The sequence below is a fragment of the Leguminivora glycinivorella genome, chromosome 21, assembly GCF_023078275.1.
Source record: "Leguminivora glycinivorella isolate SPB_JAAS2020 chromosome 21, LegGlyc_1.1, whole genome shotgun sequence".
Lineage (NCBI taxonomy): Eukaryota > Metazoa > Arthropoda > Insecta > Lepidoptera > Tortricidae > Leguminivora > Leguminivora glycinivorella.
This window is the reverse complement of record NC_062991.1, coordinates 10,347,817-10,362,390: the sequence shown is the minus strand read 5'-3', so window position 1 is coordinate 10,362,390 and position 14,574 is coordinate 10,347,817. Positions and strand designations below refer to the sequence as shown.

The following is a 14,574-nucleotide window of genomic DNA, read 5'->3' as shown; positions in this document are numbered from 1 at the left end:
TAAGTATACTAGAAGTATCGTATATTAAAAATGTAAGATCGGGTAACTCACGTAAAATTGTCGAATATAGCTCGACATGTTTCGCTCCGTAACGATTTTTAGAAATTATTATTTTTATGAATTTTAGGACCCGGGTATAGGCAAACTTTAAGATTTTTTTATAAAAAAACTAGAAGCCGTAGCACCCTCGGAGTTTTAGTCTACTATTCAAAACCTACTTAACTGTAGAATTATGCAATAAAAACAAGGTGAGACAAAATTGGGGTTTTTAACACACTGCAAAGGTTTCTTTTGGCTCAGTGTTGCCTAGCAGAAATTTTCACCAGCCGCCACTGGTAGGTACTATACCTATCTATAGCTATAGAAGACATGCTAACACAGTATAATTATACTAATTACTAACAGTGAGATGAACTCACTTGGCATTGGCAACCCTGATAGCTGGCAATTATTCCTTCAGGTGTTTGACCTGTAAGGGCCACCTACGAATCGATTCGATTCGATTGATTTAATTCAATCATCATAATGAATTGGACTTCAGTAGATATAAACTACCTGCTTACGAACAAATAAAGCTACATTATGACACGCTATTGTGAACTCAGTTTGAGATTGGAAAAATGTTGGGGTTAAAGAATACTTGGTGGTAAGCAATTACCTTTGCTCAAGGATGAATTGAACTGCAGACGGGTTAAAAATAGGATTAGGTAGGTGTTTATTTCAAGGTTCGGAAATACCTCAAGCGATAGTAAGGGAGAGTTTGGCGGGCTAGAAGTTTCTAAAGAAACTCACAGTTAGCATAAAATAATGTAGCCGGCAATCACCACGCCAGTGTAGGTACTTAAAGTAACAGCGTTTGGAATAACCTAACCACAAAATTAAAATTTTGAAAAAACCCCGACCGCGACATAGTAGACCGATTTTCATGAAACATGGCTAAGAACACTCCCGACTAACTCAGCTTTCAGACAAAAAAACTAAATCTAAATCGGTTCATCCATACGGGAGCTACGATGCTACAGACAGACACACATACAGACAGACAGACAAACAGACAGACAGACACGTCAAACTTATAACACCCCGTCGTTTTTGCGTCGGGGGTTAATAATACATGTTAAAGTAAAGTATCACAAGCAACTGTTAAAGAATAATAATAGTTTTTTCCCCTCACTAGCTCGGAAACACGTGTTTTGTCCTTTAATACCAGCGGGTAAAAACGCATTTTATCCACTAGTGGGTAAAGTAATTTGACCTTGAATAAAGTCAAATTAACTGCTTTAAAATTGATAAAAGTAGGTGAATCTAGTAATTAAGATGATTTACCACCTATGGAACTACTGGAAGCAGTGATAAACGCATTTTTTTGCGTTGTAGTTTCCTCGCTATAGTGAGGGGAAAAGTTTTGTGTTACACTCGGGTGCAAATGTATTTTACTTCTCGTGTGTTAAAAAACTCGCAAGTTCAGGATTCTATTCTCGAACTATTCAACTATAGAATCCTTTCACTTGCTCGTTTTTCAATTCCACACTCGGCGTTAAAATACAACTTTGCCCCCTTGTATAACAAATAACTATTAAATTGCGCTACACTTTTGATCTTACCAGTCCAGTGTTGCAAGATCGGACAATCGAACCTATCAGCAATTTCTTTTAGAGTATCCCATAGGTATTGTAGGTAACCCAGTCGACTACACAGGAAGATTTTGTTATATCTACCTATACTGTAAGCTATAAATCTAGGTCAAACTAAACTACATCAACTATGAGGAATGAGGCCAGCCTAGATAAAAGTGGACTAGACTAGCACAGTTGGCAGCCCTGCCGGCAATATTGGTCTCTAATTAGGGGTAGCACATGATTATCGCGAGAGATCACACGTCTTTTTCTAATTGTATTTATGACATAAGGACGGGTAGTCTATCTTGCGGTGACATACTCTCGCGCCAATCATGTGCTAACCCTGCAGCTATTGACAGGGCGAGAAAATCACGATTTACTCTCACTGCACTGAGAGAAAATACAACCAGTTTTCATGTTCAGTCAACAAGTTTTTTGGTTAAAATAGCGCCTACGTGCTCTTTGGTTCAAACAACAAGCTACTTGTCATTTGAATCGGCAATATATTTGAATCAACAAGTCGATTTTATAAAAACAACCTGACACATATTGTTTTAAACATACGTTTGGCTGATTCAAACGGATAAACCGCAACAAGTCGAACTTGTTAAATTCACAATGCAAATTTCTCTCAGTGTGATGTTTTATCATGATCATGTGATCATGTCATTAAACTTGTACAAATTATTCGACCGGTTCCTCAACATTACATTACATTACATTATACTCACTGTATTCCCATAAGGGGTAGGCAGAGCACATGAAACCGTTGAAGTTTCAGTGCCACTCTTAGCCATTAAGAGGTTGAAAGAAAACACATTTGTGACATAGCAGTGTTAAGTTGCCAATTTGCCAACTTGCCAGCCTCTCGTGACGACAGTCTCGCCTCAGCCACAATTGAACTCATATCCCACAGTCGACTTCTACACAAGCCACGGGAGAAAAGCGGCACCCGTCACCACACGGCCACTTCCACATAAACGCGTGAATTTCGGAAAAGTACTTATTGAGTGTGTTTAGTAAAACGTCCCACTTTGTCGGTTACCATTAAGGCGAGATTTACTTGTATCTTTATATGAATAAACTGACAAAGCGGCTTTATACTCGTAGCAATCGACAAAGTGGGAAGTTTCCTGTGCACACTCACTAATAGCATCTTTTACAAAACTAAAATACTAAAATCTCTATGAGGTAAGTCTGGATCTGGATAGTGAACTACATTTTTGGCAGCCCTAGCGATCAAAATGAACTCGTCAGTTCGTCACTAATTAGAGCGTGCAGGTGTATGACCTGACGAGAAAATCGCGATTTGCTCTCACAATACACGTACATTATCATGTCGATATTACGCATCTAGAATAGGCTACTTGACCCTTTTTAAAGCCTATTTTATATTATTCATTACTCTCCAATTAACCGAAAAAAAAATCTACCGTTTACGACACAAAAAACATTAAATAAAGTTTACTTTAACTTAATTAGGTAAAAACAATATTAGCCATGTTAATCTATAGATTGTCTGCGCATGACGTAAATCGAATTGAGCACAAAATTTTCTGACATTTAAGTTATGGGGCATAAAGTTCATCATGTCTTTCTTTTTTTGGTCGGATTGGGAATTTAGAGAAATATCCTCTATTCTATCCACAAGAACTGAACGCCGGGAAGTATTTCATAGTAATTCCCATAGCTGGGCACCGTTAATCAAATAGTTAACTTCGTTAATCGCTAATCCGTTACTAAAAAAGTTAACTTCGTTAATCGTTAAAGCGATACATTTCGACAAATTTAACGTAAGTTAAAGTTAATCGTTAATCCGTTAACACGTGAAGAAAAATGAACTTTTCTTTAAATATTTAGTTGCATCAGTATCCACTATAACGTATTATATTTCTGTAAAAGGCCGAAGTACAGCTAGCCTATTGAACTCTAGGCTGCACGTGGAAGGCAGTGATCGCCTGAGCTACTGCCAAGATCTGTGTCAGGAGAGATGCTGGCGGTGACGGGACTGTTGTGGCACTTTGGGCGGTAGAGGCTAGGGAAGCGAATGTGGTCATAAATAGGGCTCGAATTTGCTGCCCTATCACTACAACAGTCGCCATGGTAAAGCTTAGGATTCACCGAATCAAAGTTAGTGAAAGCAAATCCACGTGAAGAATACTTTTTTAGCTAATATTTTTTTTTTTGTAATTCCATATTAGCAAATCGTTTTTACAGTTCTTAAAAAGAAGCTGATTTGACTAGTAGTAAACTAGCCTATTATTGCAGCATTCAAATAAAGCTGATACCTATCTATCTATGGGTATCAATCATTTGGGTTCTATTGATCATATTACCGATCCACTTTTACTTTTTTAGGATCCTGTAAAGTGTTGTAACGTAATCATTTAATACATCTGTACTAATATATTTACCATTATTTCACCATTATTAGCATTCGCAATATGGGGCCGTACACATATTACGTCACGCAAAATTATTTTTTTTGACAGATTTTTCACCTCTATAAAAAAGGGAAACTATTGCGTGGCAGCCCTAATCGGCGGGAACAATGAAGACGTCACTAATTGGAGCGGGCAGGTGCTTGACCCGCATTGTGTAACACGCACACACGCACACACACACATATTCATACAAACAGACATACATAGGTGTAAGTAAATGCGGCGCGTGAGAACTTTGCATTGTGGAAAAGAGAAATTGCACGGATTTTGTGTAGCGAGAGTACATAGAGGGTAAAAGCATTTTCTTTACAATGTTGACTTTGTTAATGGGCTGCTTTGCTAACGAATGAGCTACTAGGTAACGAATGAGAGCTACTGTAAAGTAAACCGGGGTGAATAGGGATGGCTGGATTGAATTGAATAGACACAAAATTTGTTAACAAATGGTCATTACTTTGACAGATATACATCATTTGACAGATATGCCGCTTTACATCAGGCGGGCCGTATGCTTGTTTGCCACCGACGTAGTATAAAAAAAAAGATATATTTTCGAAATAGTTCGGCTGCGACTAGTACAATTAATCAGCAATTTTTTGACAAATCTGACATACAATGGAATTACAATAGGAACAAAATTTGGTGTAACATTTACGAAATCGATAGGTAGTTTGGCTATTTTGTTCAATGTTTCCGTTACTATTTGATGACGGTCACATCTACCCCTATGACATGTTTACCCCATAAAATCCTTTCCATTTTTTCTGTACTTAGTCTATGATAGTGCTGTCAAGTTGTGAACTAGACGATAATAATGAATAGCATTATTGTTCGTAACGGCTGTCCCGGTTCGCTGCCGGGTAAACTTTGTTATACTGCGAACAGTATACATTACAGGTATATTAGGGCTGACTCTAGTTTAAAACTTATGTCTCTTTATAAACTTAATATATGAGGTTGATAACATGACACTGTATGAATGCAAAGGGTGAAAACAAGGCGATGGGAAAGCATTTTTATGTTTTTAAAGGGGACGTAACAAAAACATTCGTCAGTCAAACACCTCCGGCTTAGGATACCCCCATTTGCCAGAATTTCATTTGCCATAATTTTATTTGCCATCCTATTCAACAATCATAATATTGTTTCTCATAACATCTTATGCCATAATCATTGTTTACTATATTAATCTAGTGCCAGAAACTTTGTTTCCCATAAAGTCAGTTTCCATGATGTCATTTGTCAGAATCATCGAAATCCGTAATTACCACATTCCATACCATCATTTGTCATACAAATTAGCGTCCAGAAAAGTCAATTTCCATAATGTGCTTTGGCAGAATCGAAAACTACTATAATAGGTACTAGAAGGACTAGTGAATGAAACTGCTATCAGAAAGTAGGTTAGGTTAGGTTAGAACTGTGACCCCCTGGAAAATTAAACTGCTATCAGAAAGTAGGTTAGGTTAGGTTAGAACTGTGAACCTCTGGAAAAGGAAACTGCTTGAAAAGTAGGTTATGTTAGGTTAGAACTGTGACCCCCCGGAAAATGAAAATACTATCAGACAGTAGGTTAGGTTAGGTTAGAACTGCGACCCCCTGGAAAATGAAACTGCTATCAGAAAGTAGGTTAGGTTAGGTTACCCCCATTTGCCAGAATTTCATTTGCCATAATTTTATTTGCCATCCTATTCAACAATCATAATATTGTTTCTCATAACATCTTATGCCATAATCATTGTTTACTATATTAATCTAGTGCCAGAAACTTTGTTTCCCATAAAGTCAGTTTCCATAATGTCATTTGTCAGAATCATCGAAATCCGTAATTACCACATTCCATACCATCATTTGTCATACAAATTAGCGTCCAGAAAAGTCAATTTCCATAATGTGCTTTGGCAGAATCGAAAACTACTATAATAGGTACTAGAAGGACTAGTGAATGAAACTGCTATCAGAAAGTAGGTTAGGTTAGGTTAGAACTGTGACCCCCTGGAAAATTAAACTGCTATCAGAAAGTAGGTTAGGTTAGGTTAGAACTGTGAACCTCTGGAAAAGGAAACTGCTTGAAAAGTAGGTTATGTTAGGTTAGAACTGTGACCCCCCGGAAAATGAAAATACTATCAGACAGTAGGGTAGGTTAGGTTAGAACTGCGACCCCCTGGAAAATGAAACTGCTATCAGAAAGTAGGTTAGGTTAGGTTAGAACTGTGACGCCCTGGAGAATGAAACTGCTGGAAAAGTAGGTTAGGTTAGAACTGTGACCCCTGGAAAATGAAACTGCTATCAGAAAGTAGGTTAGGTTAGGTTAGGTAATAATATGGGCAACAATTAATATGGCAATAATTGCTTATGGCGTTTGAATATTCTATGAAATCATATTATTGCACTTAATAATATGGCTAACAAATAGTATGGCATTGTATGATTATGGAAGGTAATATTCGGATAAACAACGAGTATGTCATATGATTTTTATGGTAAACAAATCATTCGGGCAAATGAAATTCAGGCAAGTTAGATTCGGGCAAATGAATATTATGTTAAATGACTGTCGGGCAAACAATAGACAACCCTCTGGCTTACTTGATCTTATATTTTGGAAGCTACTCTAAATCGAGGTACTCGGCAAGTCGTAAGTGTGATAAATAACGTTCTTTGTTTGAAGTAAATAAACTTTAGTTACTTCACTTCTGACACTAGTTTATTTTATTATTTTTATTATAATTATGTAGGTGCATCGTATCTAGATAAATAATCTAGACACTCTTGACTCAAATTAAGAATCTGGCGGTACGTCAACACAATTATTTAGTGATTGACAACCCTAGGTAAAAACCGTTATAAACGCCATAATTTGTATGCAATTTGGTGCACTATGGTGCCCTAATAAGGCCAAGAATGCCACGCAAGTTATATAACCGAACACGGTTTTAAAGGGTTGTGTAACAGGCAATTAAAATTGCTTTATTGAATTGTCATTTAATAAATGTCCAGTTATACATAGAATGCGGAAATTGACGAATTTATTGCTCATTTTTAGTTTTAAGTACTTCCATAAACTTCCATTGCTTCCATGTTTAATTATGATTGAAATATTTTAGATACATATCTAATTCACCCATATAATGATAGATAGCATCATTAAGTGTTATTTATATCTTCCGCCGATCAGACATACTGTATCCTTACGTGTGGTCCCATAATTTATTAATTAAAAGCTCCACTGAGAAATACAAAGTGGTTTCGGCAACTTATTTGTATAATCTATAGGAAACAAAAACATTCAACTGCTCGAGGAATTCGCGGAATATCTACCAAATAAGGATGGAAACCGGATGTATTTTAACCCAATACATTATTATTAGTAATGTATATTATTCTCTGTTAAGTCATCAGATTATGCTATTAAAAAAAACGCTAAAATGTTATAAAACTACACGCCTTCAACCTAAACGTTGCAATAGTGTTGGTATCTAAATTATAAAAGCTAAATTGAGTATATTGAGTATATATGGTATCTAAATTATAAAAGCTAAATTGAGTATATTCATTTTAAAATCGACCGCGCGCGCGTAAGCATCGCTTCTAAAATGCTCCGTTTAAAATAATTGTTTTAACCAGTTTAAAAGGTGTTTTACGAACTGAAAGTTATACAAAAATACTCGTAACGATACAGTGCTTAATTTAAAGTCAATGTGATTTAATATAAATGTAATATAAAACTAAAAAAACAACCAAATTTTAGTGTGACGCGTAAGCGGCTACTAAATCAGCCGCACTTAAGCCTTTTTGGGCGCGAAGACGCGAACCGCTGTTGCCCAAATCTAAAAATAGACCGATTCTTGGAATTAGTGTGACTTAGCAACCAAAATAAGCAAGCGATGGCTAACAAATGCGCTAAGTGTCCAAAAAACATTACCAAGAAAGCGCCCGGTGCGCAGTGCAGCAAATGTAATAAATGGATACACGGATCATGTGCCTCGTTAACTACAGAACAGCTTAATGTGTTGTTGTCTACTGATTCAATAGCCTGGAACTGCCCAGCCTGTTCGTCCTCTGCAAAAAAATATAAACGCACCTCGACCTCAGTACCAGACCCGGAAGACGATGATTCGGACTCGGAGCCCATAACCCAAGATAACGTACTCTTATACGAAATAAGAAATGAAGTTCGCGAAATGAGGAAGACGGTCCGTAGCATCATACGAGAAGAACTCCAGAACTCACTCAAGTACTATACTGATAAAATAGATGACTATGAAGAAAAAATACAGAACTACGAAAGTAGAGTAAAACTCATGGAAAACCAACTCAAAAATGTTAACAACACGTGCAAAAACCTAACACTCAAAAACGAAGCCCTTGAGCAAAAGGTTAATAAAATAGAGCAGGCACATATCAACAACGAAATTGAAATATGCGGAATCGCTGAAGAGGAAGATGAGGATCTAAAATCAATAGCGAGCAAAGTGGGTCAAATTCTTCACCAAAAGCCAGATGAAATTATGAAAGTTTATCGGAAGAAGAAACCAGCACGCCCAGGCGTAGCACAGGCAGCGCGTACTAATAATGACGCGCCGATCAAAGTAACCCTCAGAGAGGGCTGCCGTAATTCATGGGTTGAGGCCTCGAAAAGTATTAACATAACGAGTAACGACATAAACGTGCGAGGCACGAGAGGGGCCGACTCAAAAATATATGTACGAGCAGCACTAACTCCTGTTACGGCATACTTACTCTGGAAGGCGAAAACGGAACTACGAGACAAAAACATATGCAAATTTGTTTGGAGTCGGGATGGCGTGATTATGGCGCGCACTGATGAGAAAACCAAGAAAATCTTCTACATTCGTACTGAGAGTGACATCGAAACACTTAAAACTCAAAACAATACAAACTAAATAACAACGTCTTATATACTACTTTTATTATACCTATTATGGATAACACAAATAACACACTAATAGAAAGCACACATAATACGTGGAACGATTTTATATCTGAATTGACACATTCACAAAATAAGCTTCTCTTATTTCACACAAACATCAGATCACTAATAAAAAACCATGTTCAACTAGAAAAAATAATTATGACTTGTCCTATAACTATACATCTGATTGTAGTCACTGAAGTAAACATTAACGACACAACTAAACATTTATTTGACATAGAAAACTACACAATGAATAGTGAATTAAGACATAATAGAAGAGGAGGCGGAATTATTGTTTACAGCCACAAAAGTGTCACCTTGCTCCGGGATAAAACTAATGTAAAAAGCTTCGAATGTCTACTTGGTGAAGTGTTACTGCCTAGTGGTTATAAAACTCGTGTGTGTGCAATATACCGGCCACCTAATCTTAATCTCATTGAGTTTATAAGTGAACTTAAGCAACTTTTGTATAAATACCCATCTAATACTAACTTTTTAATTTGTGGTGACATAAACTTAGATATAAGAATTTCAAACTCTGTCTCAAATTCTTATCTCAACATGCTGGCAGCACTGGGTTTTGCCCGTTGTATATCACATTATACTAGAATCGAAACTACAAATAGAGGTACGTCCAAATCATGTATCGACCATATATTTATTCGAGATCTCGTTGAGAGAACAAGTAATACCCACATGCATATTATAGACGCTACAGTAGTACAAGATGCCCTAGCTGATCATTTTATCATCGGAATTGCTGTCTCGGGTACGAAAATGGGTGAAACCCTTGTGCACAAGCATATAGATAACCGTCTAGTGAGACAGGAACTTGCCAAAATTGACTGGACACCAGTTATCAAAATAGAAAACCCTAATGACATATACGAATTTATAGCTAATAAGTTTAGTAAGGTTTATGAGTTATGTACGATAGAGAAACCAATTGTTAACAGCACTGTAAAAAATCGAGCCTGGCTATCTGATAAGCTAATAGAAATGTCGAGTACCAAAAATAAACTATTACAAATACACCTCAAGGATACAAATAATAAGCAAAATGAAATAGTATATAAAAGATATAGAAACAAAACAAATAGACTTATGAATAAAGCTAGAAATAATTATACAAAAAAAGAAATATGTGATAATTATAAAAACCCCAAGAAAATGTGGGAAATAATAAATAGGTTAACGGGGAGACTTGTTAAAGCTGTAGACGATATGTTAATTAAGTCATTTAAAATGAAAGCTAAAGATTTATCTAATAAGTTTGCTCGGGATTTTGAAAGTAACGTAGTAAAGGTAATGAGCTCGTGCGGTATGTCGTTACTTGATAGGAACACATATACTAACACTCCCAAGGTATCACTAAAAATGAATAAAATAAATGAACACACAATGCATAAAATTATTAGCAACCTCAATGAAAAGAAAAGCGCGGGTTTTGATAGCATAAGAGCAAAAGATATTAAATTTATTAGTAAGGAAATAACACCAGCACTTACCCACTTAACAAACCAGTGCATAGTCCATTCTACATATCCAGATAAATTAAAAATAGGATTAATCCGACCAATACACAAAAAAGGAAGCTATACAGACACTAATAATTACCGACCAATCACAATTCTTTCCATTTTAGATAAAATAATTGAAAAATATATTGGGAAAAAAATGAATGATTTCTTATCAAGTAACAACATAATTCATGACAGACAATTTGGATTCCAAAAAAGTAAAAATACAACACAGCTATTGTCACAATTCACTGATGAGATAAACACACACCTCAATGACAGAAAACACGTAATATTAATACTTATAGACTTTAGCAAAGCATTTGATACTCTGAATCATGAAACCCTTTATGAAAAGCTTCACCAAAGTGGCATACAGGGACCGACACTAAACTGGTTTAAAAACTATCATATAAGGAGATATAATACTGTCAGCATAGCAGGAGAGCAGAGCGAACTTATACAATCTCTTCATGGCACAGCGCAAGGATCTATATTAGGGCCTACTGAGTATTTAGTATATGTAAATGACATGAATAACATATTTCAGGATGCCTCTGTATACCAATTTGCGGATGACACTTGCCTAATCACAGCCAATACTAATATAAAGATTGCAGAGTATCAAATGCAAATTGAATTTGATAAACTGTGTAAATGGGCACACGACGTAGGACTATCCCTGAACTATAAAAAAACTAAAATTATGTATGTTCACTCACCATATATTAGGATTACATCCACTCCTAGAATAATAGCTCACGAACATTCTTGCATGCACTCTCGTCCATTACAATGTCAATGTGATTCGTTAGAAGTAGTTGATACCCATACCTACCTTGGCCTAAAAATTGACAGTAAATTCAACTGGGGACCACATATTGACCAGATTTGCAACAGACTTAGAGGAATCCTCAGCAATTTAAGTATACTCAAACATAAAATGCCGTACGCTACTCTCCGCTTGCTCTATATGGCCCTTGCAGACTCTATAATCAACTACGGGGTATCCAGCTACGGACGAACTTACAATACTTATCTACACAGAATTTACAATTTACAAATAAGAATTTTAAAAACTATAGTTCCGCTAAAAATAAAACATAAATATAAGCACAATTATAATAGACTATTTCAACATTGTAGAGTACTAAGTATATTTAACAAAGTAAAACTGGCTGTGATCTTAGAATATAAAGACGTATTAGGAAAGCTGGATAGATACAATAGACCGACCAATCTCCGCCATTTGCCAAATGAACCTCACTTTAAAGTCCCAAAAACAAACAACGTATATGGCAATAGAGTCTGGACTTCATATCTACCAACTTCACTAAACAGCTTTCCTAATCAAGTAGTAAAAGATATAGATAAGAAGCCTATTCAAATAAAACATATCATAAAAAAATTTATGCTAAAAAATATCAATGAAGAAGCACTGATATAGATTAATTATAATAATTACTATAAGATAGTATGTATTACCTAGTTACTACAATCTTAGATTTTAAAGATTACTACTAGGTTTAAGAAACTGTAATATTATTAATTTGAAATAAACAGTTTAAAGTTTTAAAGTTTTTTTTTTTTTTTTTTATAAAAGTTTTTCGACGCACACTAAATAACTAGGTCAATTAGAATGAACTAACAACGTTGTTTCCCAAAGTTATTTGTTCATTTTAACGTCGTTGTTATGTCCATCAAAAGTGGCGTTCCACGTCTAAAGGATCCGTATGTTCCGTGTGCATCATCTGCAATAAGGAAGAATTTCCGTATGTGTGGACCCTTTTGTTCAGGCAACCACAAAAATATGAGCGTGACTAATGACTATTGACGACTAGGAGTTTGCAGTTCCGTCATACACTAATAGATTTATTAAAGATACGATGAGGATATGCAAAGTTGCGTGCACTTACATGGCAATTAGACTTGTCTTTTATATGAAATCATGAATGAATTTAAGTCGAAATTAAGTAAACATTTTATTGCACCATAAAAAAGACAAAGATTAGACAGATACAAAAAAAGTAAGAAATTGACAATTGACATGCCTTTTGAATTAATAAAGTAGTTAGGGTCTAGAACTCGATATTGTTTTTTCTGAAAATGCTCTGGTTGACAAATATGTCAAACTTTATGATATATTTGTAGCCCGTGGGTTCTAAACGTACCTAACTCTTAGCAGTTAGCAGAAAAATATTATAGTGTCAATCTTTCAAATTGAAATTGTGTGAATTATAACGATAATCTTTAGAATTTCATACATACATACATACAATCACGCCTGTATCCCATAAAGGGGTAGGCAGAGCACATGAAACTACTAAAGCTTCAGTGCCACTCTTGGCAAATAAGGGGTTAAAAGAAAACGAAAGTGTGGCATTGCAGTGACAGGTTGCCAGCCTCTCGCCTACGCCACAATTTAACCCATATCCCATAGTCGCCTTCTACGACACCCACGGGAAGAAAGGGGGTGGTGAAATTCTTAACCCGTCACCACACAGGCAATTTAGAATTTCAATGATTACCGAATTCTAGTTCTTTTAATAGCCATTATAAATTCAAACATCATCCTGCTTCATTGCTTACTAGCCTCTGCCCGTGGCTTCGCTCGCGTTAAATTCGAAAATTGTGGAATGTTCCATACAAACTTCCAATCTTCATTTTAGGACAGTGGGGGGTTAGAAAGAGACAAAAAGTAGCCTATATCACTCTCCATCCCTACAACTATCTCCACTTAAAAAATTACGTCAATTCGTTGCTCCGTTTTGCCGTGAAAGACGGGCAAACAAATGGACACACACACTTTCCCATTTATAACATTAGTAAGTAAGTATGGATATGCCTCACCTATATAATGTAAGCCTAATATATGTATGAAGAAAGTTAGCCTAAGTATTATAAGTCCAGTCAGCCAGGGGCCCATTTCTCGAAGCTACAAGTTACAATTTACAAGTGGAAGTCACTGTCTAATATGACAAGTTGGAAAGAGACTTCCGCTTGTAACTTGTAACTTTCAGTTTTGAGAAATGGGTCCAGTATCCAATTAGGTCTTACGCATGTTCGCATAACATTAGTAAATATAATAGTAATTTCCTTTCTATTAGTGGCTAGAAATTCTGTCACTCCGTCATACGCTAATGGTTCAGTAAAGTGGTCATGAGGATATGCATGTTTGCGTGTCGTGTGGGACGTGTTAATTAAACAGGGTTTGATGAACGTGGCGATAAACTGATGAATGTCTGATAAGATATAAGTATAAGATTGTGTTTAAGTAGGGGAACACTCAAAGCTAAGTAGTCTACATGTGTACTTAAAACAAATTTGAGGCAACTTTTTGCTAGTTCTGCACGCGACTGGCGCGGTACAGCAGTCTTGTAACGATTTAACGAAGCTCTTGTTGTTTGCTCTTTCATCTTACAAATAACAGACTTTTTGCTCCATGTCGGATGTCCAAGCAAATTTTGAAGTGTATTTGTAAACTTTTAACCCAGTGTAAATGTCGAACATAAGTACCTACCGTTACAGACAATAGATGATTTCATTTTACAATTTTATTGTAACCTACCAATCTATATACACACAATAAATCAAAATCTAGAAAATTACTTTGCAAATCCGCGAAAAGAACACGCGCGCGATTTCACGAATTAGCGAAGTCATTTTATAGATCTTGACTATCGTGGGCTTCCGCAAAGGAACGCCTGATTCCATAGATCACACAAATACCAATATCACCATCAGAAATGAATGACAAAAGTTATATATTTCGTCAGGTACACCGTTACAAAAATAGCTGTCAATTTGTTAACCCCTATTAGTTTACTCACATATCCACAAAAAGCGGACTCGCGTTCACTTTCGTTTTAAAAGTGAATTAGCGTGTCACGCGATGTATTTATGTATGGATTATGTATGAGGCCGGACGGAAGGGGATTTTACTTTTAATTTACCGACGTTTCCTTGACAAATTGGTGCGGAGTGGTGGAATTATGTCATGTGTGGTTCTATGGGATAGTCGTTTAATGTAAATTAGGGTTAGTAATCCG

At 36.1% G+C, this 14,574-nt stretch overlaps 1 protein-coding gene across 3 annotated transcripts in view; it reads right to left on the bottom strand.

Moving 5' to 3' along the window:
* LOC125237500 (dihydropyrimidinase 1) overlaps positions 1-14,574 on the bottom strand; it is an 83,422-nt gene that overhangs the window by 36,640 nt on the left and 32,208 nt on the right. The window lies entirely within an intron of this gene.